The following is a 26390-nucleotide window of genomic DNA, read 5'->3' as shown; positions in this document are numbered from 1 at the left end:
GGGCCACCATGGAAGGTTTCGGCCAGGCTGCGGATTGGCACCCGAGAGGGATTGCTAGGCTGCCTGTTGGCAGTCGGCCGACAAAAAATAACATGTCGTCAACGGCACGCCACCTCCCCTTTAAGTGCGGCCGCGCCGCCATTTCACAGAGAGTGTACCGGCAGCAAAAGCTGGCCAGGACACCGGCTTATGGCGGTGCCATTCTGGCGAGGCAATTTCACGAGGGGGTCCCCGCCAGTCGGTAAGGGGTCGGCACGTGCACGCCGCAGCGGTAAAAGGGGCAGAGCGGTCCCAGACACCGCTCCACTCCTGAGCTACGGCAATTTACAAAATGGCGGCCTCTCCGCGGCGAGTCGGCGGCCATTCCGCGCCGCCCCATGGCTGCTGCTTTCAGGGGTTCAGAGGCCTTATCGGGAGGGTCAATTCCAGCCCCTAGATGCCCTCGCCATTTTTCCTGCCAAGATGTATCATCGAACATTTCTCTCTGTTAGATTTCAGCTGACATTCAAATGCCCATATTGCTAACCTGTCAGTGTCCACCTGCATTCACTGACAGCCGCCTTCACTGTCACTTGGCACACACTCCCTATTTTTGCACTGTCTGCCACGTTTGATTTTGTGTCTCCCACTAAAGAGCAACACTGACCGCTGGGGGGGGGCGCCACAATTTACATGACTCCCGTCCAAAACACAGCCATTCACCAGGACCCCTTTCCATGTCCTTTAACACACCTCCTATCTATGCCGCCTCACTCCCTTTCATAAGAACATAGAAATAAGAGCAGGAGTTGGCCATACGGCCCCTCGAGCCTGCTCCACCATTCAATAAGATCATGGCTGATCATCGACCTCAACTCCACTCTCCCGCCCGATCTCCATATCCCTCGATTCCCCTCGACTCCAAAAATCTATCGGTCTCCGCTTTTTATCCCTCAATCAACATCACTAAAGCAGATGATCTGGGTCATTATCACATTGCTGTCTGTGGGAGCTTGCTGTGCTCAAATTGGCTGCCACGTTTCCCACATTACAACAGTGACTACACTCCAAAAGTACTTCATTGGCTGTAAAGCGCTTTGAGACGTCCGGTGGTCATTGAAAGGCGCTATACAAATGCAAGTCTTTCTTTCTTTTTGAATATACTCAGAGACTCAGCATCCACATCCCCCTGGGGCAGAGAATTCGCAACCCTCCGAGTGAAGAAATTCCCCTCATCTCTGTCTTAAATGGCCGACCCTTATCCTGAGACTGTGCCCCCTAGTTCCAGGAGAAACAACCTCTCAGCATCTACCCTGTCAATCCTTTCATACTGGGCACTTTCATTTTATTAACACACCTCCTATGTAGCACTCTGATAATCATATTAGTAATGCAGCATTTACTTATATTCCGTACATTAATAATTTAGACATTTTTGAATTTTTTTATAGACTTAAGTTCAAACGCTGCCCTTTCAGTTAATCCATTAGAGCTTTCCATATATTTCATGCATTTCACTTTTACAATAGACTTTCCGACTTTTTCCATTCCTATTCCTCTCTTGTGATTGTAAAAAAAAATGTGGTTCATTAGTTTTATTGCCTAATGCTGTTGCTTTCACCACATTATTGAATCGTATGACACTTTGATTGCTGGCACTCACGTCTTCTGTAATCCCAAGAGTGGCAGTCAATTTCGGTTCAGTGCTAAACATTTCAAAGCAGTGTGGCCTGTGCCCTGATTCCTTCTTGGACACACTGAGTCAAGAAGGTTGCCTGTCTACCTAAAGAGAGTGTGCTACTTACGATCTAGTTTAATAATCAAAGCCCCGTAATTAGCTCCAGCATTTAAAGGCAATCTCAGCACTTTCTCCAAGCGTGGGCACGATGGGCTGAAATGGCCTCCTTCTGTGCTTTGCATTTCGAGCATTCTATTCTATTGCAGTTCCATATTATTAGTTGCACTGAAATGGATTCTGACAGCGTTTACTTTGCAGACATGTCTGTCAGACCCTTCCAACAACACGGACCCTTCATGCAACAAACTATTAATTTGTATTAATTTGTTAGGATTCCCCTCTCTTTTTTGGGCAAATTCTGATGAATTTTTAAGGCGTATTAATATTGTTCACTTATTTCACTTCCTAAAGCTATGGTTACTCTACACTATCCCCAAGATCGCAAGAAAGGTGAAGATGATAAAGGTCGTTTGGTTCATCTTAGTTCATCCAGGAAGATCCTATTGTCCTTCCATCATGGTATCAAACTGCTTCCTAAATGATTCCAAGGTTTCCACCTCACCACCCAGTCCAGAAGTCCATTCCATGTATTGATCAACCTTTGTGTGAAGAGTTTCAGTCCTAATTACCCTTTTACTACTTTGAATCAGTTCCCTTATCTTACTCGTTTCTCTCTCCTATTTAACACCTTATGGACCTCTGTAACATCCCTGTTCAATTGCCTCTTTTCAAGACCACACTTCTCCAGTCTGCCACTCATGCCACTGCCAGCAACACAAGCTGCAGTAATTGTGAGAAGAAAGAACTTGCATTTATATAGCACCTTTCACAACCTCAGGCCGCCCTAAAAGTGCTACACAGCCAATGAAATAATTGTGAAGTAGAGTCACTGTTGTAATGCAGGAAGCGCAGCAACCAATTTGTGCACAAGCAAGCTCCCACAAACAGCAGTGAGATAAATGACCAGCTGATCTAATGACATCACCTGGTGTGCCACCCCAGCTTCCTTGGGGAATTGGATCCTTTGCACGCTCCCGTTTGCTGAAACAAGGATTTTCCCTGTCTGCAGACCGCAGGTGTGAGGATCCTGGCAGGTGGCCACGAAGCTCCTCTTTGTGTTCCTCTTGGGGCATCCCTGTTTGGTCCTCTTCCTGTTAGGAAAACAATGGTGTGAGTTATGATGCTGAGGGAACCCCCACCCATCGCCCACAGAGGTTCATTAGTACCTGAGATGTGATGATGGCACCACCCCAAGCCTGTCTGCCACATCAAGCCCATGTGCCACCCATGCAATTGGCAAAATCATAGAATCATAAAAATTTACAGCACGGAAGGAGGCCATTTCGGCCCACCATGTCAGCACTGGCCAACAAAGAACTATCCAGTATTAGAGGGAGCAACATACGGATGCCCGGCCTAGAAATCGGCGTGGTCCCGGCCTGCAAGACCATCAGCAGGTCGGGACCATTAGAGGGAGCAACATGCCGTGGCATGCCACTGCAGGGAGCAGTGTGTGCTGCTGCAGGAGGGGACGGCTGTGAAGAGGGCGACTGGATTTGACGTCACCCAAACCCAGGTCACTCATTGCAGTGTGGGCAGGTACAGCAGGAGTGGCGAGGGCGAGGGAGCGGCAAGAGTTCATAGAGGGACGTGATTGGGGCCCAGGAGAGATGTGAGTTCGGGGCCCAGAAGAGGCGAGGGCCCAGGGGCAGCATGGCCCAGCCCACACTGCGATATGTGTGCACACTAGGTCCGTGCGGCAGAGCTGGTCTCCAGTCGTCTTGGTTAACCCTTGCCCCTGGACCAAGATCTAGCTCTATCAAGCCCGTGTGGTGGCTGGTGTGCAACGGCCACCCCACGTTAAAAAAATCCACGCACAGGCATCTTCCACCCTTCAGGATGTCGTTTGGGATCTGGAATATTAGGTCCTTCATTGAAACACCTGTGAACTCATCCCTTTTTGGCATGGAAGCAAGTCATCCTCGTTTCGAGGGATTGCCTGTGATGCTGATGATAATCTGGTTTAATGGTGTTGGCTGCAGAATAAATGTTGGCTAGGAGACCTCCCCTGCTCTTCTTCATAATGGTGCCATGAGATCTTTTACGTCCACCTGAGAGGGCAGACAGGGCCTCGGTTTAACGTCTCATCTGAGAAGCAGCAGCTCTGACAGTGCAGCGCTCCCTCAGCACTGCACTGGAGTGTCGGCCTGGATTCTGTGCTCAAGTCTTGGAATAGGACGATGAGATCCCCTCTCATTCTTCTAAATTCCAGTGAGCATAAGCTGAGCCGAACCAGTCTTTCCTCATATGTCAGTCCTGCCATCCCGGGAATCAGTCTGGTGAACCTTCGCTGCACTCCCTCAATAGCAAGCACGTCCTTCCTCAGATTAAGAGATCAAAACAGCACACAATGCTCAAGTTGTGGTCTCACCAAGGCCTTGTACAACTGCAGCAAGACCTCCCTGCTCCTATACTCAAATCCCCTCGCTATGAAGGCCAACATGCCATTTGCCTTCTTCACCGCCTGCTGTGTCTGCATGCCTACCTTCAATGACTGATGTACCATGACACCCAGGTCTCGTTGCACCCCCCCTTTTCCTAATCTGTCACCATTCAGATAATAATCTGCCTTCCTGTTTTTGCCACCAAAGTGGATAACCTCACCTTTATCCACATTATACTGTATCTGCATACAGAAGCAAGACTCCTGTTACACTGTGAGGTGCACTTAAAATCACGCTCTCATTGCCAGGCCCAAATATCTTTCTTTTGTCAAAGCTTAACTCATATAATTTGGGAGACAGCTCACCGTGTCGTTTGCAAGTAATGCAGCACTTTAGAAACCTATAGACCAGCAGAGTAAATTAAGCATCAACTGAATAGACACAAAAGTAACTGTGATGTATCTCTGTAAATAAGTTGAATATGGCAGCAATCGCTGCAGTTACAAAGTCCCATGGTTGAATCATCTTTTTCCCTCAAACCTTTTGACAAGTTCATTTTTGTTTGATTTTATTTTTCCAAAAAATAATAATTTTACCTGAAAAGAGCTGATGCCAGTAGACAAAGCATTTGGTGACTTAATGCCACAAGATAGATTATGCATCAGTCTGATAAAAATGGGCAACTGTGGCACAATCTGCTAATAAACACCGACAAAATAAGATCCTTCAGATCAGAACAGCTGGCTGCAATTTCAGTCGATGATCATTTAATACTTGAAGAACTCACACCCGTTACCTCTGGTGTCCCCCCAGGATCTATCCTTGGCCCCTCTCCTATTTCTCATCTACATGTTGCCCCTCGGCGACATCATCCGAAAACACAGCGTCAGTTTCCACATGGAAGCTGATGACATCCAGTTCTATCTCACCACCACCTCTTTCGACTTCTCCATTGTCCCTAAATTGTCACACTCCTTGTCTGACAGCCAGTACTGGATGAGCAGAAATTTCCTCCAACTAAATATTGGGAAAAGCAAAGTCATTGTCTTTGGTCCCCGCCACAAACTCTGTTCCCTTGCCATCGACTCGACCCCTCTCCCTGGTAGCGGTCTGAGGCTGAATCGCACTGTTCACAAACTTTGTGTCATATTTGACCCCGAGATGAGCTTCCGACCACATATCCATGCCATGACTAACACCGCCTATTTCCACCTCCATAACATCGCCCGTCTCCCCCCATACCTCAGCTTGTCCGCTGCTGAAACCCTCATCAATGCCTTTGTTATGTCTAGACTTGACTATTCCAACAAACTCCTGGCTGGCCTCCCACATTCTACCCGCAATAATCTTGAGGTCATCCAAAACTCTACTGTCCGTGTCTTAACTCGCACCAAGTCCCACTCACTCATCTCCTTTATGCTTCTTGACCTACACTGGCTCCCGGTTAAACAACGCCTCGATTTTAAAATTCTCACCCTTATTTTCAAATCACTCCATGGTCTCGAGTCTCCCTATCTCTGTAACCTCCTAAAGCCCTACAACCTCCCCCCCCCGCTCCCTCCCCCCCCCCCAGAACCCCGCCCCCACCCAGCCCACCAGATCCCTGCGCTCCGCCAGTTCTGGCCTCTTGAGGTTCCCCATGTTTAATCACTCCGCCATTGGTGTCCGTGCCTTCAGCTGCTGAGGCTCTGGAACCCCCTCCCTAAATATCTCTTTCTCTCTACCTCCCTTTCTTCCTTTAAGACGCTCCTTAAAACCTACCTCCTTTGGCCTTACTATCTCCTTAAATGGCTTGGTGTCTAAATTTTGTTTGATAACGCTCCTGTGAAGCACCTTGGGAAGTTTTACTGTGCTAAAGGCGCTATGTAAATACAAGTTGTTGTTGTATTTGTTGTGCTAACTAGGCGGACTGCCTGTTTGTGTAACAGACTACAGATGAGATCATATTCGCTCCGTGTATTCCAAACAATAATAATTTGTTCAGATTACTGTGTGACTAATGATATATGTATGTTGTATTATCTTTTAAAATCTGCTCACAAGATCTATCCTCCCATTACAAGTGGGGCTCATTGACTAATATAGTCTCAGTGATGAGGCAGCTTCTACTGGCTGCATACCCTTGGGCACTGTGGCTTCCTTCAAAGCAGAGTAGATCACTATGCACGATCACTAGCTTGGCTCAATAGTAGTACTCTCATCTCTGAGTTAGAGAGTGGTGGGTTCTAAGCCCCACTCCAGAGATTTGAGGGGGGGGATAAATTGGATGCAAAATGGCGATCGGGAATCAATATTCCATTCAACACCCCGATTTTCTTTTCATTGACCATTGGAAAAGAAAAGCAGGCGGGATGTGAAATGGGCTGTCAATTCGCTACCATTCATTTTGTGCTCCTACCCAGGACCAATGTAACCACCCCGAGGAGACACAATCTAGGCTGACTCTTCAGTGTAGGGCTAAGGGAGTGCTGCACTGTCAGAGGTGCCGTCTTTCTGATGAACCGAGGCTCTGTCTGTCCTCTCAGGTGGACATAAAAGACCCCATGGCACTATTTGATACAGAGCAGAGGCCTATATTTATCCCTCAACCACCATCGCTAAAACAGATTACTCGGTCATTTATCACACTGCTGTTTGGGGAGCTTGCTTCGCGCAAATTGGCTGCTGTATTTCCCTGCATTACAACAGTGACCACACTCAATTGGCTGTAAAGTGCTTTGGGAAGGGATGGACACTAAATCAATGCAAGTTGTATTCGTTCTTTATGTGTTGCTGCGTCATGTGCAGCAGTGTCCTGAATTCTAGGGGAAGCTTGAGAAGCCAGTGTGTGCAAACAGAAACCCAAACAGGCCCACGTTGGGACTAGAATTTCAACCACGCGCTCTCTGCTGGGAGCGCAGTTCGAAAACTAGATAACTGTTTTTTTTTTTTTTTTCGTAGCCAATCTTTCCAATTTTTTATCAGATCACAAACGCCAGAGGTCACCTTGCACACATCAAGAATCACTCTGCGCCAATGCTCTTAGCCAAAAGGCCTAGAGCCACTGCACCGTTCCTGGAAGTACTGCAATACCAGGTTCGTGCCATGGAGGTGGATGGGTCAGGCCCCCCACACACCTCCGTGGAGGTGGATGGGTCAAACCACCCCACCCATCTCCTATTTCCAAAAAGCATAGGAGAACCACCTTCGTGATCCAGGGAGAACCACTTTGGGGTCATGGTTACTCCCCTGTCAGGTCAGTTACGCATGATCTTAGCCAAAAGGAAACTAGATAACTGTTGCTTACTCTCCAGTTCATCTGTCCTTCAAAATACAGGTTGAACCTCCCTTATCCAGAACTCCCTTATCCAGAACCACCCCTCGTCCAGAATCATATCATTCCCGGCCACCACGTGGCGTATGCGCAGAACTCCGACATGAGCAAATTGAAGCCCTTCCTCGCTGTCGACTCGCGCAATCGCTGGCCTGAGCCCGCGATCCACCGCCCCCTCCCCCTCCCCTCCCCCGCATGATCTCTCTGCCGCACTCCCAGCCCCAAGCCAGCCAGCCCCGCTATCCCCTTGCTCAGTACCTGTACCATCCAATTTAACCCCTCGTCCGGAAAAATCCCTTATCTGGAACAGGCCAGGTCCCGGATAAGGAAGGTTCAACCTGTACAACTTATTATCAACATCTGAGAAGCTTTTGCTCTGGCAAAAAAGGGTCTCCAAGCGACGCCTGTTGAAAAACTAGAGATCCTGTTCACACCACACTAAATGGTACTAATTATCCACGACCATATAAAGTTCTTGTTTATCCACTAGTTTCTTCATTTCAAAAAAATAATTATTGTGTTTGTACGTTTGTCGTAATACAACTCTCTAAATCCAGAGATTATCTGTCAGCTTCCTCCATCCCGCTCTCTCCTCCCCGCCCCCCCTCCCACCACCGCTCCCCCCGCAACCGCCCGTTTCTTTGAAGCAAGTGCTCCTCTGGGAAGTGTGGTTTACGGCAGCAGTGAATGCACGTGTGGAATGATGAAGCAGTTATGCCACAGCTTCCTCTTCTGTTGCCACAGACGAGCTCACGTGTCTGGACCACATCAAACCCCAGTTGCCGGCAGAATCTCTTCCGTGTTTGCTACTGTCCAACGCTTGATGGAATTAACCTGGTTGCATTGCTTGATGTAGGAGGCTAGAATTCAGGAGCCAGGGGGGTGAAATTCTACTTCTGTAAGCGTGTAAAACTGAGGGTATCAAATCGGTCGCCCGTTATACACCCGCCCAATATTAATTTCCGTTAAAATCACTGAAATATGAAAGTTGGCGGGAAGGTAAAGATCAGCTAGTCCTGCTGCACACCATGATGGCCAGAGGATCCTGACTAAACACTTCCAACCTCCACCTCCACCCACCCTGCTCCCCACACCCCGCAAACCCCAAGGCACAGCCCCCCATGGCCATGCAATCTTCTGGGAGAGGCAAAAGAAACCCAGAAAAACCCAGCGACAATAACAACAACAACAACTTGCATTTATATAGCGCCTTTAACGTAGTACAACGTCCCAAGGCGCTTCACAAGGGTATTACGAGATAAAAGTTTGACTCCGTGCCCCATAAGTAGAAATTAGCACAGATGATCAAAAGCTTGGTCAAAAAGGTAGGTTTTAAGGAGCGTCTTGAAGGAGGAAGAGAGGGTGAGAGGCGGAGAGATAAGGGAAAAAATACTCTGGAAAATCTCTCTCCTAACCCCCTTGAAACCAGTCCAGGTGATCATATTGACCAAATGTTATCTATAAAGACACTTTCCTTCTATACAATGCGATCACTGCCCCAGTCAGGAATCGGTCCAGCTCCCTTTCCAAATCAATGGAGAGGGACATCAGGCACAGTGTACAGCAGGCGGCTCGTTCACTGACACCCTTTTTGCGCTCCCGACTAAGTTAAATTTCATTCCCCCCGCAACGAAACAAAGGGAGTTCTCCCACATGTCGATCGTTAATTCAGGGGTTTCCTCAACTCTTCCTCCAGAGTTACAGTGGGAGAGTGGGTTAACCCCCAGAAACGCACCCCAGAGTCATTAAAATCATCAGCACATTATTATGTGCCCAGTAAGAGGAGAGAAAGTCACCCAAAGTATCAAATTTACAGAGCAGCAGAGGGGAAGCAAGACAGTGTCGAAAATAACAAAGGCTACGGTAGTAAAAAGGTTCGAATCTCCTAAACTAGATAAACCTTAAGACAAAGGGCAGGGAAGTGGAGCTGAGCCCAAGATCAGATCAGCCATGAACTTATTAAATGGCAGAGGAGGCTCGAGGGGCCAAATGGCCTACTCCTGACCCTATTTCTTATGTCCTTATGTAACCTGGTCCGAACATCTCAAACCCATGCGTTTTAAGCAGGATGGGGACTGAAGGGACTGACTTTAGTGGAAATTTGATAAATTCAGCAAAAATTCCTGATGTTTGGAAATTGGCTGACAGAACCTACTCTTAAAAATACTCTAGGGACATTCATGTAAAGTCTTTGAAATCATCTTAATAGAACTAGAAGGATCATTTTGACTTTGGGAGACAGTATAAAACGAACAATGTGATTCAGCCGCCCCGCTGTACGTCTCTCCCGAATCCACTGACTTCAATCGAAACAAAAATCGGGAGAGATGTTTCACAGGCAACTGATCGATATCACCCAAAGTCCAGAAGAACCCTCCACGCTCCCGAGCACCCCACCCCCCTGCTCCCCAGCCCTCCCGGTTAGTGACACGTAAGAACATAACTTGTTACAGGACAGTTAGCAAGCTGGGAAAGCAAGCTCTGATCTGAAAATCTGTGGCCCCATCCCGGCATCATTGCCCGGCCCTGATTTCTGGTGTTAATCCCGCCATAATCAGTGAGGTCAGCGGGAGGTCACCAGATTTACAGATTGCCCTTCCCTAAAGAAGACCCAAGAGCCCCATTAGCGCCATTTGTAAGAGGCCTGAAATGTCCCCAAAATTGTTACCAGACTTTGTACAGCTGCTCCCATGCAACAACAAATTGCATTTACATAGCAACTTTAACGTAGTCAAGGCACTTCACAGGAGCGATTATCAAGCAAAATTTGACACCAAGCCAAATAAGGAGATATTAGGACAGGTGACCAAATGCTTGGTCAAAGAGGTAGATTTTGAGGAGCGTCCTAAAGGAGAAGACAGAGGTGGAGAGGGGGAGAGGCTTAGGGAGGGAATTCCAGAGTTTAGGGCCTAGGCAGCTGAAGGCACTACTGCCAATGGTGGAGTGATTAAAATAGCAGCTATCAATGGTCTGCTATGCCAAGGTCATGGGACTCCCAGTCTGGGAGTCCCAAGCCAAGCCCCTCCCTTATGGTTTGACATTGTTTGATGTGGACAAAGCCTCTGTCCCTAACAAGGCCGAGCAGAAATTGCTAGGGAAGAACAGGTTCTGATCAAATTCGCAATCCTTCTGTAGGGCTTTGACTGGAATTATGGGAATTGTGTGCCTTCCTCATGTGTAATGAGCCTGGTTCAAAGACATCAAGACCTAGTGAATAAGAAAAATACTATTAATATTATATGCTTGGATTTTTGACAAGGTTCCACATTGTCTTTAAATAGCAAGGAACCATGGAATAGGAGGTAAAGATGGTATGGGTTTAAAAAAAATGACTTAAGATAAGGAATCTTTCAAAGTGGAAAGGGGTTATAAGTGGAATTACTCTAGGGGTTCTCCTTGAGACCTTTCTATAAATAATATAGATAAAGATCTGCTTTATACACTGGCGTGGCACTATTATATTTTGACAGAATCAGTACTCTAAGAATTTATAATTCTGCTCCTAAGATACATTGTATGAAACCTGATATATTGCTTTAAGGCTAGAAAGAAAAAGAAAGAAAGAAAGACTTGGATTTATATAGCGCCTTTCACGACTACCGGATGTCTCAAAGCGCTTTACAGCCAATGAACTAATTTTAGAGTGTAGTCACTCACTGTTGTAATATGGGAAACGTTTAATTTCTGTGTATTCTTGAGATCAATTAGAGATTTAGGGGAAGAAATTGGGCTCCTGTTAGCGCCAGCGGGGAGTGGGGTGATTTCTGACCGGGCACGGCGGAAGTACCGACGCCCGTGAACTTCCCTTGCGGGTTAGCGCTGGCGGTAAACCTTAACGCTGTGGTCTCCTGCGCCCTCGGAGATCGTGACTTCATCCGGTGCGCAGCGCTCCAGTCCCGCCCCGGATGCTAAATTCGCATTCCGTCCCATGCAGCCTCTCCGAGCATCAACATCGGAAGCTGCAGGGGACGTTGTAAGGTCGGCCGGCCGCTTGGGGTGCCGGAGAGGCAGGCGAAAAGACTTTCGGCAACCCTCGGTGCTAATTGTTCAATTTTTCTGCTGCCGCGATTGATGGGCCCTGCGCTCTGTGAGAGTGCTTGGGGTTGATCGTCGCGGATTGCAGGTGCTGTCGGCAAGCATTTGAAGCCTTATCTTGAAACGACCTCAGCAAGGGAGGGAAGGAGCCCGTGATTCCGGCAGTGCTGCACAGGGATATTGTGCAGCGCTCTGCTGGTACACCCCCCCTCAACTTGATTTAGTGCTCCAAGGGGGAAGTAGAACATTAAGTAAAGCTTGCCTCCGATTGAATTGGATGGCGCCCGGTGGTACTTTTGCACTCCCTCAAATATTATCGCCCCAAACGGGGTGCTACGCAATTTCTCGCCCAAATTGTTCTTAGGCCTAATTGTTAATCGGCGCGGTCTCGGCCTGCAAGACCATCAGCAGGCTGGGGCCATTAGAGGGAGCAGCGTGCAGCGGCATACCACTGCAGGGAGCAGTGCGTGCTGCTGCAGGAGGGCGATGGCTGACTGTAGTGCGGGCAGGTACAGCAGGAGAGGCCAGGTCGGAGCGAAGAAGCGGCAAGAGTTGGTAGAGGGCGTGATCGGGGCCCAGAAGAGGCGAGGGCCCAGGGGCAGCACGGGCCAGCCCACACTGCGATATGTGTGCGCACTAGGTCCGTGCAGCAGAGCTGGTCTCCAGTCGTCTTGGTTAACCCTTGCCCCTGGACCAAGACCTAGCTCTGTCAAGCCCGTGTGGTGTCTGGTGTGCAACGGTCACCACAAGTTTAAAAAATCCACGCACAGGCATCTTCCACCCTTCAACATGTAGTTCGGGATCCGGAATATTAGGTCCTTCATTGAAACACCTGTGAACTCATCCCTTTTCGGTGTGGAAGCGAGTCATCCTCGTTTCGAGGGGCTACCTATGATACGATGATGATGTTCTTAGGCATATCTTGAGGTCAATTAGAGGTCAGAAGAAATGACCAGTTTTCTTTCGTCGATTTTAATACCTTTATGAATAAGTGTGACACAGAAATGTTTATATCTGATACCTGAGGTGTGACATATGTCCCAGACCATGTACAGTCACAGGGCAGTAATTTGCCAAAAGATATAATAAAATCTCCCAAGTTTGCAGCAAAATGATGGGAAAGAATGCAACCAGACTGAAAAGGATTTCGACCTTTTGGGCATCTGGGCCAATAGCTGGTGGCTGTACTTTAATTCGTGTAAAATAGCTGGTGTGGAAGCAAGCAATCAGAAGAGGGCGTATGTGTTAAATGGAACTGTGATGCAGTGGGCTGACCAGGAAAGTGATGAGGGAGGGTGAGGGATTATAATGGGAAAATCGATGAAGCCTTGGCTTAGCGCTTGGGGAAGAAAAACACCATACCGGGTTTGATTTTCAGAGAGCACAGATTGAAAGAGGCTATTAAGTTGCTGTATCAGATCAGACTCCACCTTGAGTATCGTGTGTGGTTCTAGTCACCCAGTCAGACAAAGGATGTTATTTCCCTTGAGGTGGTTCGGACTAGGGGCACAGAACTCCCCAGCCCCCCCCCCCGCTGCGGAATTGCCCTTACCGCCACTCAAAGGAAGCAGAGCGTAATCTCGCGCGTTCCACTTCCTTTGGGGGGCGGTAACCGGGGAGCTGCTGGGACGACGACGCACTTCAATTAAAGGGGAAGGCCGCTGCGCACTCTGCACGACTGCCGACGGTCCCCACGAGGCCACCAGGGCAGCGTGTGACCCGACCTGCAGCCCGATCCGCAGGACAGAGCGCCGGGCTGCACGATGGCGGCCCGGACCACGCCAGGGACCGCCATCGTCGAGCCGACCCAAGAGTCGGGCTACAAATACAAGATGGCGGCCCGGGGCGCTGGCGCACTCCCCTTGAAGGAGCGCCCCGAGAGCAGATGTCCGCAAAGCTTCCATTGACACCCGCTCGCACCAGCCCGATAGCGCCCCCCCCCCCCACCCGCCCTCCCCCGGGTAAAAAGTGTAGCGCCCCCTGGAGGTGCTAACGGGGCTATAAAAAGGGGCAATTTCGCCCCCCCCCCCGCCCCAAGTATCATAAGTCTAAGTTATAGGGAACGGTTAAAGAAATAGGGCTTATTTACTTGGAGAAGAGGAAACTTGGAGGTGATCTCATTAAAGTTTTCAAGAATATGAAAAAGATTAATTGATGCAAGAAAATGGTTTGCTCTGGTAAAGGATTTTAATACAGGAAGGCATAAGAGAAGCATTTTCAGTAAAATAATGGAGTAATTATTTCAATTTTCTTTCTGACACAATGGGCTGCATTAATCATGTACAGTGGCAACATTGCAACTCAGCACTTAACTGGGAGGCTTTCCACGCATAGCTCCAAGACTTGGGCACATTTAAAAGAGGCCTGATTTAACAGCAGTCATCGGCTTCCATGTGTCCCTCCATCAAGTAATTGATGATGGATCGATCAGGCAAAAGACCTGATGTTACAAACACTGCCGTCAATCGGACAGCCAATCCTCTCCTTTGCTGTAAAAGTGCACAGAGCCATCTACTTTCTTTGCATAAATTGGTCAAATAGACCGACTGACATTATCCGATAAATAAGCTGGAATACTGCGAGTGCAATTTAAGGCCAAGTTCCCGCAAGACCCATTCACATTTTCTCTTTCCGTTCCCACTTTCTTCTCTGAACAACAACAACAACAACTTCCATTTATGTAGCACCTTTAACTTGGCAAACTGTCCCAAGGCGCTTCACAAGAGTGTTACCACTCAGAATTTGACACCGAGCCAGAGAAGGAGATATCAAGAAGTATGAGCAAAAGCTTGATCAAACAGGTAGGTTTTAAGGAGCTTCTTAAAGGAGGGGAGAGAGATAGAGAGGCAGAGAGGTTTAGGGAGGAAATTCCAGGGCTTAGGGCCCAAACAGCTGAAGGCACGACCGCCAATGGTGGAGAGCTGAAAATCGGCTAGAATTGGAGGAGCGCAGAAATGTCCGAGGGTTGTAGGGCTGGAGGAGGTCACAGAGATAGGGAGGGGCGAGGCCATAGAGGGATTTGAATATGAGGATGAGAATTTTTTAATTGAGGCTGTCAGATCTCTTAATTTCTAATGAAATACGAACTCCGATTGTAGTTTTAACTGCTTTATTTTTGGCAGACAGCAGTAACAAGTTCTTGGCTTTAAGCCAGTTCTTTGTCCTTCTGGGACCACATGGTCAAAATGGCTGTACTTATACCTGGATCAATTTACAGAAAAGAACTCGCCTTCTTTGACCTTATTGGCTCAATTAATAGTCTTTTAACCTTTTAATTGGCTCGCTACCCAAGGTCCTAAAATGTCAAGTTGATTGATGACTTAATGCAACATGCTGAACTGCACGTAGTCATTGGAGTCTGTGTTTTCTCAACTTTTCTAAATGCAGCCTGTTTGAATTCTCTATCAGAGGCATTGCCGGTCGGGGAGCCAGTGTAGGTCAGCGAGCACAGGGGTGATGGGTGAGTGAGACTTGGTGTGAGTTAAGATATGGGCAGCCAAGTTTTGGATGAGCACAAGTTTATATAGGGTCTGTAGTAAAGGCATAGTGGTTATGTTACTGGACTAGTAATCCAGAGTCATGAGTTCAAATCCCACCATGGCACCAAGGGAATTTAAATTTAGTTAACTGATTAATTTGGAATAAAAAGCTAGTATCAATAATGGTGACCAGATTGTGGTAAAATCTTTCTGGTTCATTAATGTCCTTTAGGGAAGGAAATCTGTCATCCTTATGCGGTCTAGCCTTTATGTGACTCCAGACCCACAGGAATGTAGTTGAATCTTAACTGTCCTCTGAAATGGCCTAGCAAGCCACACAGTTGTAACAAACCTCTACCTGTCGCAGATGCATCTGTCCATGACTTCTCGGCCTTTTGGCTAAGATCAAGTGTAGTATCTGTTCTTATCAGTTTAATATCCCCTATGGGGACATGATATTGAATTGAATTTTGGACAGGGAGCTGGATCAGGGGCATGCCCCATCAACTCCATGCACCGACCTGGTATTGCAATATTTCCAGGAACGGTGCAACTTCGCCTCTCGGCCTTTTGGCCTAAGATCAAACACATTGGCGTAAAGTGATCTTTGGCGTTAGAGTTGATCTGGAATGAAATTGGATTAAAAAAAAAAAAATTTGTCCATGACAGCATTGTTGCAGTGACCACCGTACAGTCATCATGGAGACGTCATCCCGTCTTCACACTGGGGACACCCTCCATTGTGTTGTGTGGCATTACCAAAATTCTCTGGACTCTGGGGAGGTACCAGCGGATTGGAAAGCAGCTAATGTAACGCCTCTGTTTAAAAAAGGGGGCAGACAAAAGGCAGGTAACTATAGGCCGGTTAGTTTAACATCTGTAGTGGGGAAAATGCTTGAAGCTATCATTAAGGAAGAAATAGCGGAACATCTAGATAGGAATAGTGCAATCAAGCAGACGCAGCATGGATTCATGAAGGGGAAATCATGTGTAACTAAGTTACTGAAATTCTTTGAGGATATAACGAGCATGGTGGATAGAGGTGTACCGATGGATGTGGTGTATTTAGATTTCCAAAAGGCATTCGATAAGGTGCCACACAAAAGGTTACTGCAGAAGATAAAGGTACGCGGAGTCAGAGGAAATGTGTTAGCATGGATAGAGAATTGGCTGGCTAACAGAAAGCAGAGAGTCGGGATAAATGGGTCCTTTTCGGGTTGGAAATCGGTGGTTAGTGTTGTGCCACAGGGATCGGTGCTGGGACCACAACTGTTTACAATATACATAGATGACCTGGAAGAGGGGACAGAGTGTCGTGTAACAAAATTTGCAGATGACATAAAGATTAGTGGGAAAGCGGGTTGTGTAGAGGACACAGAGAAGCTGCAAAGAGATTTAGATAGGTTAAGCGAATGGGCTAAGGTTTGGCAGATGGAATACAATGTCGGAAAATATGAGGTCATCCACCTTGGAAAAAATAAACAGTAAAAGAGAATATTATTTGAATGGGGAGAAATTACAACATGCTACGGTGCAGAGGGACCTGGGGGTCCTTGTGCATGAATCCCAAAAAGTTAGTTTGCAGGTGCAGCAGGTAATCAGGAAGGCGAATGGAATGTTGGCCTTCATTGCGAGAGGATGGAGTACAAAAGCAGGGAGGTCCTGCTGCAACTGTACAGGGTATTGGTGAGGCTGCACCTGGAGTACTGCGTGCAGTTTTGTTCACCTTACTTAAGGAAGGATATACTAGCTTTGGAGAGGGTACAGAGACGATTCACTAGGCTGATTCCGGAGATGAGGGGGTTACCTTATGATGATAGATTGAGTAGACTGGGTCTTTACTCATTGGAGTTCAGAAGGATGAGGGGTGATCTTATAGAAACATTTAAAATAATGAAAGGGGTAGACAGGATAGAGGCAGAGAGGTTGTTTCCACTGGTCGGGGAGACTAGAACTAGGGGGCACAGCCTCAAAATACGGGGGAGCCAATTTAAAACTGAGTTGAGAAGTAATTTCTTCTCCCAGAGGGTTGTGAATCTGTGGAATTCTCTGCCCAAGGAAGCAGTTGAGGCTAGCTCATTGAATGTATTCAAATCACAGATTGATAGATTTTTAACCAATAAGGGAATTAAGGGTTATAGGGAGAGGGCGGGTAAGTGGAGCTGAGTCCACGGCCAGATCAGCCATTATCATGTTGAATGGCGGAGCAGGCTCGAGGGGCTAGATGGCCTACTCCTCTTCCTAATTCTTATGTTCTTATGTTCTTATGTTCTTATTAATGCAGGGGAAGTACAGAATCAGGGGTCACAGTCTAAGGATCAGGGGTAAGCCATTTAGAACTGAGATGAGGAGAAACTTATTCACCCAGAGAGTGGTGAACCTGTGGAATTCTCTACCACAGAAAGTTGTTGAGGCCAATTCACTAACTATATTCAAAAAAGAGTTAGATGTAGTCCTTACTACTAGCGGGATCAAGGGGTATGGCGGGAAAGCAGGAATGGGGTAATGAAGTTGCATGTTCAGCCATGAACTCATTGAATGGCAGTGCAGGCTCGAAGGGCCGAATGGCCTACTCCTGCACCTATTTTCTATGTTTCTATGTTTCTATGTTTCTATGTTTACCACCGTGCTAAATGGAATAGTTTCAGAACAGATTTAACAGCTCAAAACTGGGCATCCATGAGGCGCTGTGGGCCATCAGCAGCAGTAGAATTGTACTCCACCACAATCTGTAACCTCACGGCCCGACATATCCCTCAATCTACCATTACCATCACGCCAGAAGAGCATGCCAAGAGCAGCACCAGGTGTACCTAAAAATGAGGTGCCAACCTGGGTAAGCTGCAACACAGGACTACATGCATACTAAGCAGCAGAAGCAGCATGCTATACACAGAGCTAAGCGATCCCACAATCAACGGATCAGATGCAGTCTGTGTAGTTCTGCCACATCCAGTCATCAAATCAAAGCTCTGCATGCCTGCCACCACATCCAGTTGTGAATGATGGTGGACAATTAACTAACGGGAGGGGGAGGCTCCGTGAATATCCCCATCCTCAATGATGGCGCAGCCTATCATGCCAATGCAATCGACAAGGCTGAAGCGTTTGCAACCATCTTCAGCCAGAAGTGCCGAGTGGATTAAACTGAGTCCTTTGGTTCGCGACCCTTCTGCCAATGAGAAAAGTATCTCACTATCTATTCTCTCCAGACCCCTCATAATTTTGAACGCCTCTACCAAATCTCCTTTCAACCTCTCTGCTTTGAGGAGAATAACCCCAGCTTATTTCTTATGTTATTATGTTCTTCTCCAGTCTATCCAAGTAACTGAAGTTCCTCATCCCTGGATCGGTGCCGGGCGATATTACGTAGCTGAAAGTAGACAGAGTGAGATATCAGCTACAACTGTAGGCCACACCTAGAGTGCTGCGTATAGTTCTGGTCTCCGTATTTAAGGAAGGATATACTTGCATTGGAGGCTGCTCAGAGAAGGTTCACTCAGTTGATTCCAGAGATGAGGGGTTTGACTTATGAAGATAGGTTGAATAGGTTGGATCTATACTCATTGGAGTTCAGAAGATTGAGAGGTAATCTTATCGAAACATATAAAATAATGAGAGGGCTTGACAAGGTGGACGCAGAGAGGATATTTCCACTCATAGGGGAAACTAAAACTAGGGGACATAGACTTAGAATAAGGGGCTGCCCAATTAAAACTGAGATGAGGAGAAATTTCTTCTCTGAGGGTTGTAAATCTATGGAATTCTCTGCCCCAAAGAGCTGTGGAGGCTGGGTCACTGAATATATTTAAGGTGGAGATAGACAGATTTTTGATCGATATGGGAATAAAGGTTATGGGGAGCGGGCAGGGAAGTGGAGCTGAGCCCATGATTAAATCAGCCATGATCTTATTAAATGGTGGAGCAGGTTCGAGGGCCAAATGGCCTACTCCTGCTCCTATTTCTTTTATGTAGAACATATGTAGGTTCAGCTCATCTCAGGGTTAAACACATTACTAAGTTTGTGAAGGGTCTGGCTCAGTTTCAAACAGTTGCCTTTTTCATCTCTGTCTCCTCAAGAGTAATCGACCGATTCAGACAGATTCACATTAGTGTCACTGTTATGAATTCACCACTGAAACTGATGCCCCCAAACCCTCTCCTTGTATCACTTCACATAAATTGCGAGCATTGTTCTTTATTCGAGCTACATTGGAAATGGATTGAGGCTCATCAAAATTTTAAAAACAGTATTTGCATTTACATAACATCTTAGGCCCAAATTTTAACTCGGGGCCGCAGACGTGTGTGTGGGTGTGGGGGAGGGAAGAGACCGAGTTGAGTGGCAAACCATCCCTACTCCAGCAGCCTGAGGCCCAGGAGATTTTAACTTCAGAGCCTTGTCTGCATAGGCCTAGTCAGGTTCCCGCCCTAAACTGGCAGGAGGGAGCGGAAGGGCGGGTGGGTGGAGGTCACTGCTGGGGACCAAAGGAACGGTTGCCGTGCTCAGGTTAGCGGCTGGGCAGGGCTACAGGGGTTGACCTGGTGATCATGGGATGGACTGAGTCCCGGGGGCAGAGAAGGCCTCAACTTTTCTTGTAGGGCTCCTCCTGGCCCCACGAGGAAAGTAAAAAATAAAATAGTACTTTTTTCGGGCCTTTACTGGTCCCGATTCCTCTTCCCGCTAGGTTGGCCGGATGGGAAAGCCACAACGGATTCCCCGCACAGGCCTCAGGTGAAAATAGCAGTCGGGCCCCGATGTCATCATTGAGTGGTGAGAGACTGCGGAGGGATGCGATCGGGGCCCAGGAGAGGCGTGAGTTCGGGGCCAGGGGCCTAGGGGCAGCACGGGCCAGCCCACACTGCGATATGCGTGCGCACTAGGTCCGTGCAGCAGAGCAGGTCTCCAGTCGTCTTGGGTAACCCTTGCCACTGGACCAAGACCTAGCTCTGTCAAGCCCGTGTGGTGGCTGGTGTGCAACGGCCACCACACCTTAAAAAAAATCCACGCACAGGCATCTTCCACCCTTTAGGATGTAGTTCAGGACCTGGAATTTTAGGTCCTTCATTGACATACTTGTGAACTTATCCTTTTCTGGCGTGGAAGCAAGTTATCCTCGCTTCGATGGACCGCCTATGATGATGAAGATGCATACTCAAAGAGAGAGCCCCGTCAGTTTCCGCCCGAGGGTCCTTCCCGCCTGCTCAAAAGGGCAGGGTAAAATCGGAATCTGCAGGAAGCGTGCAGGGCATTGGTGGGTAAGTCCCACGGGCGATTTTAACTCCTGGGTGGGTCAAGTTAAAATGACCCCTCTTGTCACATCTCTCTGAAACCCCTGATCGCTTTTCCAATCCGCACCTTGAAGCCACTGTTCTATTTAACACAAAGGGGGGAGCTTTCTGGGGGTTCAGCGGGTGTGATCAGTGGTGGGTCGGGTGGGAAAGTCTTTTTTGCCAAGGGGTCGAGACCCCACCGTCAACCCGCCGCCACGCGCCTTTACCAAATGTCGGGACTGCCAGCGCTGAGTAGACCCGGCACAGAGCGGTGGGGGAGGCAATTGAAACCATTAGTGGCTTGTTTACAGCCATTTAACAATTCTTTTTTACCAGATTTTTAAATTTGAAAGGTCACCCACCACTTTCCCACTGTGCCGAGACCTCGTCTGTGAAGCTGAGGCGGGAGGTCACTAGCCATTGTTTCAGCTGATGAGTTGACATCTTCAAATGTCAAGTCGAAGCTCCCAGCTGATTGAGAAATGTTCCCTGAACCACTAGCTTCTCTAAATTACATTTCCACTACAGATTCAGAAAGGTGCAAGTCTTTACACAAGTCTTCATCCAGTTTGACCTCGTTACCTCTCCCGCCATTGACAGATCGCTTCTGTCATCTCAATTCCTCTGCCATCTATTCCATCAGCATTGGTGCCCCTGAAACTATCTCACCTTGGTCCTCACCACCACGATCAGCCCCAACACCAGCATCACCAACAACAACACTAACTCCCACAATCAACTGATGATGCGCAGGCCAGAGGGCATCAGCACCTGACTACATTGCTGCTCGGGAGGTCAAGGATGGTCTCACCATGGGCAGATTTACTTCACTTGATGCTGTACACCCTGGCTGCCACATGATGCACCAGGTTGGCATCACCCCACACCAACACCGTAAATCATCCCTACAGTGCCCAAGCCATTCCTTTCACACTCATCACCACTGCGGAAGTTAACGTAATGTCTCACCATTCACTGCAACTCACTAAGCCACTTTGAAAGCTGCACACAAATCAGTCCAAGAACCCAAAGTGTTGAAAATGTAGATTTCAATGTTTGACACCACATTAACAGAAACTTCACATGAACATTGGCTGAAACACACAAGTGCCTACCCGTGTGTGTTGTTAGTTGGTATGATTGGACTTTGATGAGGGTGTGTGTGAGGGGTGGCTAGTGAAGTCGGGGAAGTTTTAATATAGATAGCGAGGGATGGAAGGAGGTGCAAAGTGTGAGTAAGGAGGTGTAGGAGTAGGGTAGGGAAGGCAGAGTGATGGGGATGTGATGAGTGGCACAGCAGGATGAGGTTGAGTGTAGCTTTGCAGTAACGTTTCGTGATCTACTGAGATCATTGAAAGGTTTGGACCACTGCAGCCCGGTCCTCCTGACATCCCTGCTTGTGTCCTCCTGTGCAATGTGTAACTAGGCTGCATTGGTGTCCTGGGGAGGTCTCTTCCACCCATTGAATAGGCGTATGGAGGAAGCCATTGGGAGAGCCTGGGTGCAGCCCTGCACCTCTGTGCAGTGCTTCTCAGTCTAACATCATCTGACCTGCTTCCTTCAGTTGGCCGGGAAATGTGCTGGGCAGGCTCAACAAGCCCCATCAACGTAAAATCATTCTACACAGGGAGGCCGAGACCCAACACCGATCGCCCGCCACGGACCTGCCGAGGTTCTTAAAATCCAGCCCATGTGCCCCCTTTTATTCCTTGCTCTCACACTAACTATTTTACATTGATTTTCTCATTAAATTACAACCTATTGGCCCAGTTGCTTAAAAAAGATAGGGCATAGAAATCGGATTATGGTGCGACTATATAGGCATAAAAAGGTCACCTAAGGGTCAAAAATGGTGGACTCATCACCCGTCACATTGCAAAAACCACCTCCGCAGGCGTCTAAGGCATGTGCATTGTGCCTTTTTCATATGCAAATCGAGGGTCTAACGCCCATTGGAGCCCCCATTCCCCCTTTGCAAAATTGGATTGCTCATGAGCACAGCATGCGGCATGGATGCTGCTATCAATCTCTTCAGGCGCTCGGGATGGGCAATAAATGCTGACCTTGTCAGCATTGCGCACAACACAAGAACAAATTAAAAGAAAAGAAAGAAAGACTTGCAATTCTGTAGCGCCTGTCATAACTTCAGGACATCCCAAAGTGCTTCACACCCAAGGAACTACTTTTGAAGTGGCGTCATTGTTGTAATGTAGGCACAAACTAAAAATAATATAAGCAGAGATTCTGTCATCTGAATTGCTCAGTACTTGCATGAAGCTGTCGATCCATAATCTGCTGAGATTATTCTCTGCGTGCTCCACACCCTGCCGGTAGAGGCTGATCATGGAGTCACGCCTACACCATTTTTCTGTCACGTGTAATATCAACTAGATGTTGTGTGTCGCACGGTGCAATATTCCTCTCATTATATAATAGCATATGATCTGAATCAGTATGATCAATGCCATTGGTGGCTGTGCCTTCTGTTGCCTAGGTCTTAAGCTCTGGAATCCCCTCCCTAAACCTCTCCACCTCACTCTCCTCCTCTCAGACACTCCTTAAAACCTACCTCTTTGACCAAGCGTTTGATCTTCTGTCCTAATATCTCCTTATGTGGTTCGGTGTCAAATTTTGTCTCATAACGCTCCTGTGAAGCGCCTTGCGGCATTTTACTATGTTAAAGGCGCTGTATAAATGCAAGTTGCGGTTGCTGTGTGTATTCACTAATAAATATATATAAAGGATATTCTTCTCAACATTGGTGATTTTAACTTCATCTAAAAAAAACTCAGTTTCTGAAAATGTAACGAACTGATTTCATTTTGATTCATATTGTAAAGGAACATGTTCTCCAACATTGTGCAGAATGTGTGGGCAAACTTAGTCACTTGCCTTCTCATCTCTCAATAATTCACACCCGGTATTATTAAGCTAGACACAGCTCTGGGCCCAGTCAGCATGAGAACCACAAACTCATAACAGCTATGGAATTAATGCAAGCTTTATTTGAATGCTCTGTTTATACAGACTTTATTGGATTAGCCTTCTTTATCCTGAACGACTGTCAGCTCTGTATCTGGTCCATCCAGGCACCATTTTATATTTCATTTACAGTTGGAGCTTTAGGCTTGCTGCTTACAAGATGCTTACTGTAATGTATTTGCTTCATGGGTTCTTTGCTTAAGAATTCATAGCAACACATTGCTATTAAGAACTTGTTGGTTTATTAACAAAGCTTTATCAATCACACTACACATTACCAGTTCATCCACTAGGCTCACAACTGCATACCTCATTGTGGATGACCTGGACGCAACTGACTGGGGTTTTATTGAGTCTTGTGAACAACACGTCACTGGATAAGCCACTCCCAATGCAACAGCTTGACAAACCTGTGTACCCAGAGCCCTTGCCTGAAACAAGTGTTGGGGCCAGCTGCATTCAGGAATGCGTGGCTTGCATCCGGCCTAACCACTTACGGATGAGGAAGGACAATCAGCCCTAATTATTCCAGAACAATCCTACACTCAACCCCACTGCAGCATCTTACATGCACCCAGGCTTTTCACCTCCACCAGTCTGTGCGGGAGTCAATTCCAAGTGTCGATCACTCTCTGTCAGGTAAAGAGCCCCCCCGCCCCCCCGATATCAGTCCTGAAGTTGCCTTTACTAATTTGAATCTGTGTCCCTTTGCCCTACTCCCATAGTTTAGTTTTAAGTAGTATTCCCGAGTTCCCGTACGATTTACTATTGTATATACCTCTATAGTATCACCTCTCAGACGCCTGCTTTCCAGGCTGAAAGGCCCAATTCTCCTTGGTCCTTCCTAATAACTCAGGCGCCTGACACTTGGGATCAGCCTGGTTGTTCTTCTCCCTACTGCCTCCAGCGTTGAATTCAATTTGCTTCTTCATAAAGACAACTTTACAACTCAACTAATTATCCTTCAGAGTCAAAGGGCTAGAAGCTGGTTGACGCTGTGCCCATTTAACAGGCGTAAAATGGGCGCCAGCGTGTCCAATATGGCGTGCGGCGTGTGCATGAACAGTCGGTGCTGGAGGTGTAGCCCCCACCATGTTGGTAAAGGGGGAAAAGAAGTACCCAGAGCCCTTGCCTGAAACAAGTGTTGGGGCCAGCTGCATTCAGGAATGCGTGGCTTGCATCCGGCCTAACCAGCCTCCGCCAAAAAGGTAGGTCTGTTAAAAAAATATTTACCGGAACATGGAGCCGGGAGGAAAAGGATGCCGAGGGCAGTTGTCGGCTCCTGCTCGGCCCCCTCCCGATCACCTCCTTCCCTCTCCATCACCTCCTCTCCATCCCAATTGCTCGCCCCCACCCCACCTCCCGATCCCCTTTCCCCTCCCACCCCTCTCCCAGGACCTACCTGAGGGAGCCCTATATCCAATGTCAGTTCACCGGTGAAGTGCCGAGGGTCCCCAGCATGCATTGACAGCTCATCGGTGTCATTGAACTGAGTTCCAAGGCCCAAAATCGGGTGTGCCTCGGGCCTACTTGTTCAGGCTCGGTGATCGTCTCCTTCGCCCAGTACAGGCCAGAAAGCTGGCGCGACCCAATTTCTGGGCCGGAGTCTCTTCACTTGTTTTTAAGGCGGGCCTGCGTCTTATACCGGTGCCTGCGACCGGTTTCACTCCTTTGTGACTGCGGTCACAAGTGACTGCAGGGGTTGGATTCTGCTGTTATTGCTGCTGTTATTCACATCTCTACTTCAATCGTGTTCATTCTGTTAGTTGGCGTTTGTTTCTGCTGATGTTAATAACTAGGCTGCAGTTTAATATTTTGACATTTCAAATAACAGTGTGTCGATATTTGATGTCTCCAAGATAAGAGGAGACTAATTGATGTCCTGTTTCTGACTGCTCCGTTTTTGATCGGGGCGGAGGAGCAGTGAGAGATCGGGGCCCAGCAACATCATGATCGGGGCTCAGGAGATGCGAGGGTTTGGAGCCCAGAAGAGGCGAGGGCCCAAGGGCAGCACGGGCCAGCCCACACTGAGATCTGTGGACAATAGAAGCTTGTGTGCGCAATAGGCCGGTGCAGCAGAGCTTGGTCTCCAGTTGTTTTGGTTAACCCTTGCCACCGGACCGAGACCTAGCTCTGTCAAGCCCGTGTGGTGGCTGGTGTGCAACGGCCATCCCACGTTAAAAGAATTCATGCACAGACATCTTCCACCCTTCAGCATGTAGTTCGGGACCTAGAATGTCAGGTTCCCTCATTGAAACACTTGTGAACTCATCCCTTTTGGGTGTGGAAGTGGGTCATCCCCGATACGATGGACTGCCTAATACTACTGCAGCAATTCCCATCTGTCCAGGTGGTGGACTTATCAGTTGCTGTGCAGACCATATATACTCCAGGGTCGTTCTCCTGCTCCAGACCCAGTTACAAAGACGGTTCCTACTGAATAATTCTTTGGCAAAATGACGAGCTTTGTATTCTCTGCTTAGCCGATGCTACAAACTCAGTTTTCATAACCGAGGCTTGTGATCACTGCATATGTTGTGTGAATTCAACAAGCACAGTTCATACTGCAATAAATCAACATTGACAGTGCATAAGGCTCTCAGGGCCCAAGATGTCCTTTCCAATAAAAATCTCGAGAATACCTGTTTTTTCCTCTGTCATGAAAGAGGTGTTAATGAAATAATGAGAATGCGTGGATTTGAACTGTGCCACTGCTGAGAACAAGATTTTATTCGTGGGGTCATGAATTACAGGCAGTCGGCGAGATTTTATTAAAAGGGGGATTTGACCTCGTTACCTGGAGTTTCAGTAGATTAAGTAGTCATTGGACACCAGGTAGAATACGGAAAGAAAACTAATAAAACATAAGACTCGAAGGGAGGGGTAGGAATTGGTATGTGTTTTGCTCGTTTTCTATACCGTTTTCAATACCAGTGTCAGGACACAAGGGCCTGCACCAGATCTGCACTGGTGGCATGGCTGCTGCAATATTGGTCCTTCTTGTTGCCCGTCCCTGGTAACCGCCTGAAATCAGCTTGGGGTCAATTTGATAATTCAAAGTAAAGAAAGAAAGACTTGCATTTATATAGTGCCTTTCACGACCACCAGGCATCTCAAAGCACTTTACAGCCAATGAAGTACTTTTG

General features: G+C 47.6%; 1 protein-coding gene and 1 pseudogene across 1 annotated transcript in view; both read left to right on the top strand.

Moving 5' to 3' along the window:
* The window catches only part of adgrb3 (adhesion G protein-coupled receptor B3), a 920563-nt gene that overhangs the window by 535569 nt on the left and 358604 nt on the right, over positions 1-26390 (top strand). The gene's annotated exons all lie outside the window — the stretch shown is intronic.
* LOC139267677 (U2 spliceosomal RNA) lies at positions 15368-15546 on the top strand (annotated as a pseudogene).

This window comes from Pristiophorus japonicus, chromosome 7 (genome assembly GCF_044704955.1).
Source record: "Pristiophorus japonicus isolate sPriJap1 chromosome 7, sPriJap1.hap1, whole genome shotgun sequence".
NCBI lineage: Eukaryota > Metazoa > Chordata > Chondrichthyes > Pristiophoridae > Pristiophorus > Pristiophorus japonicus.
Note: the sequence above shows the minus strand (reverse complement) of the source record. Positions and strands in the feature narration are given on the sequence as shown.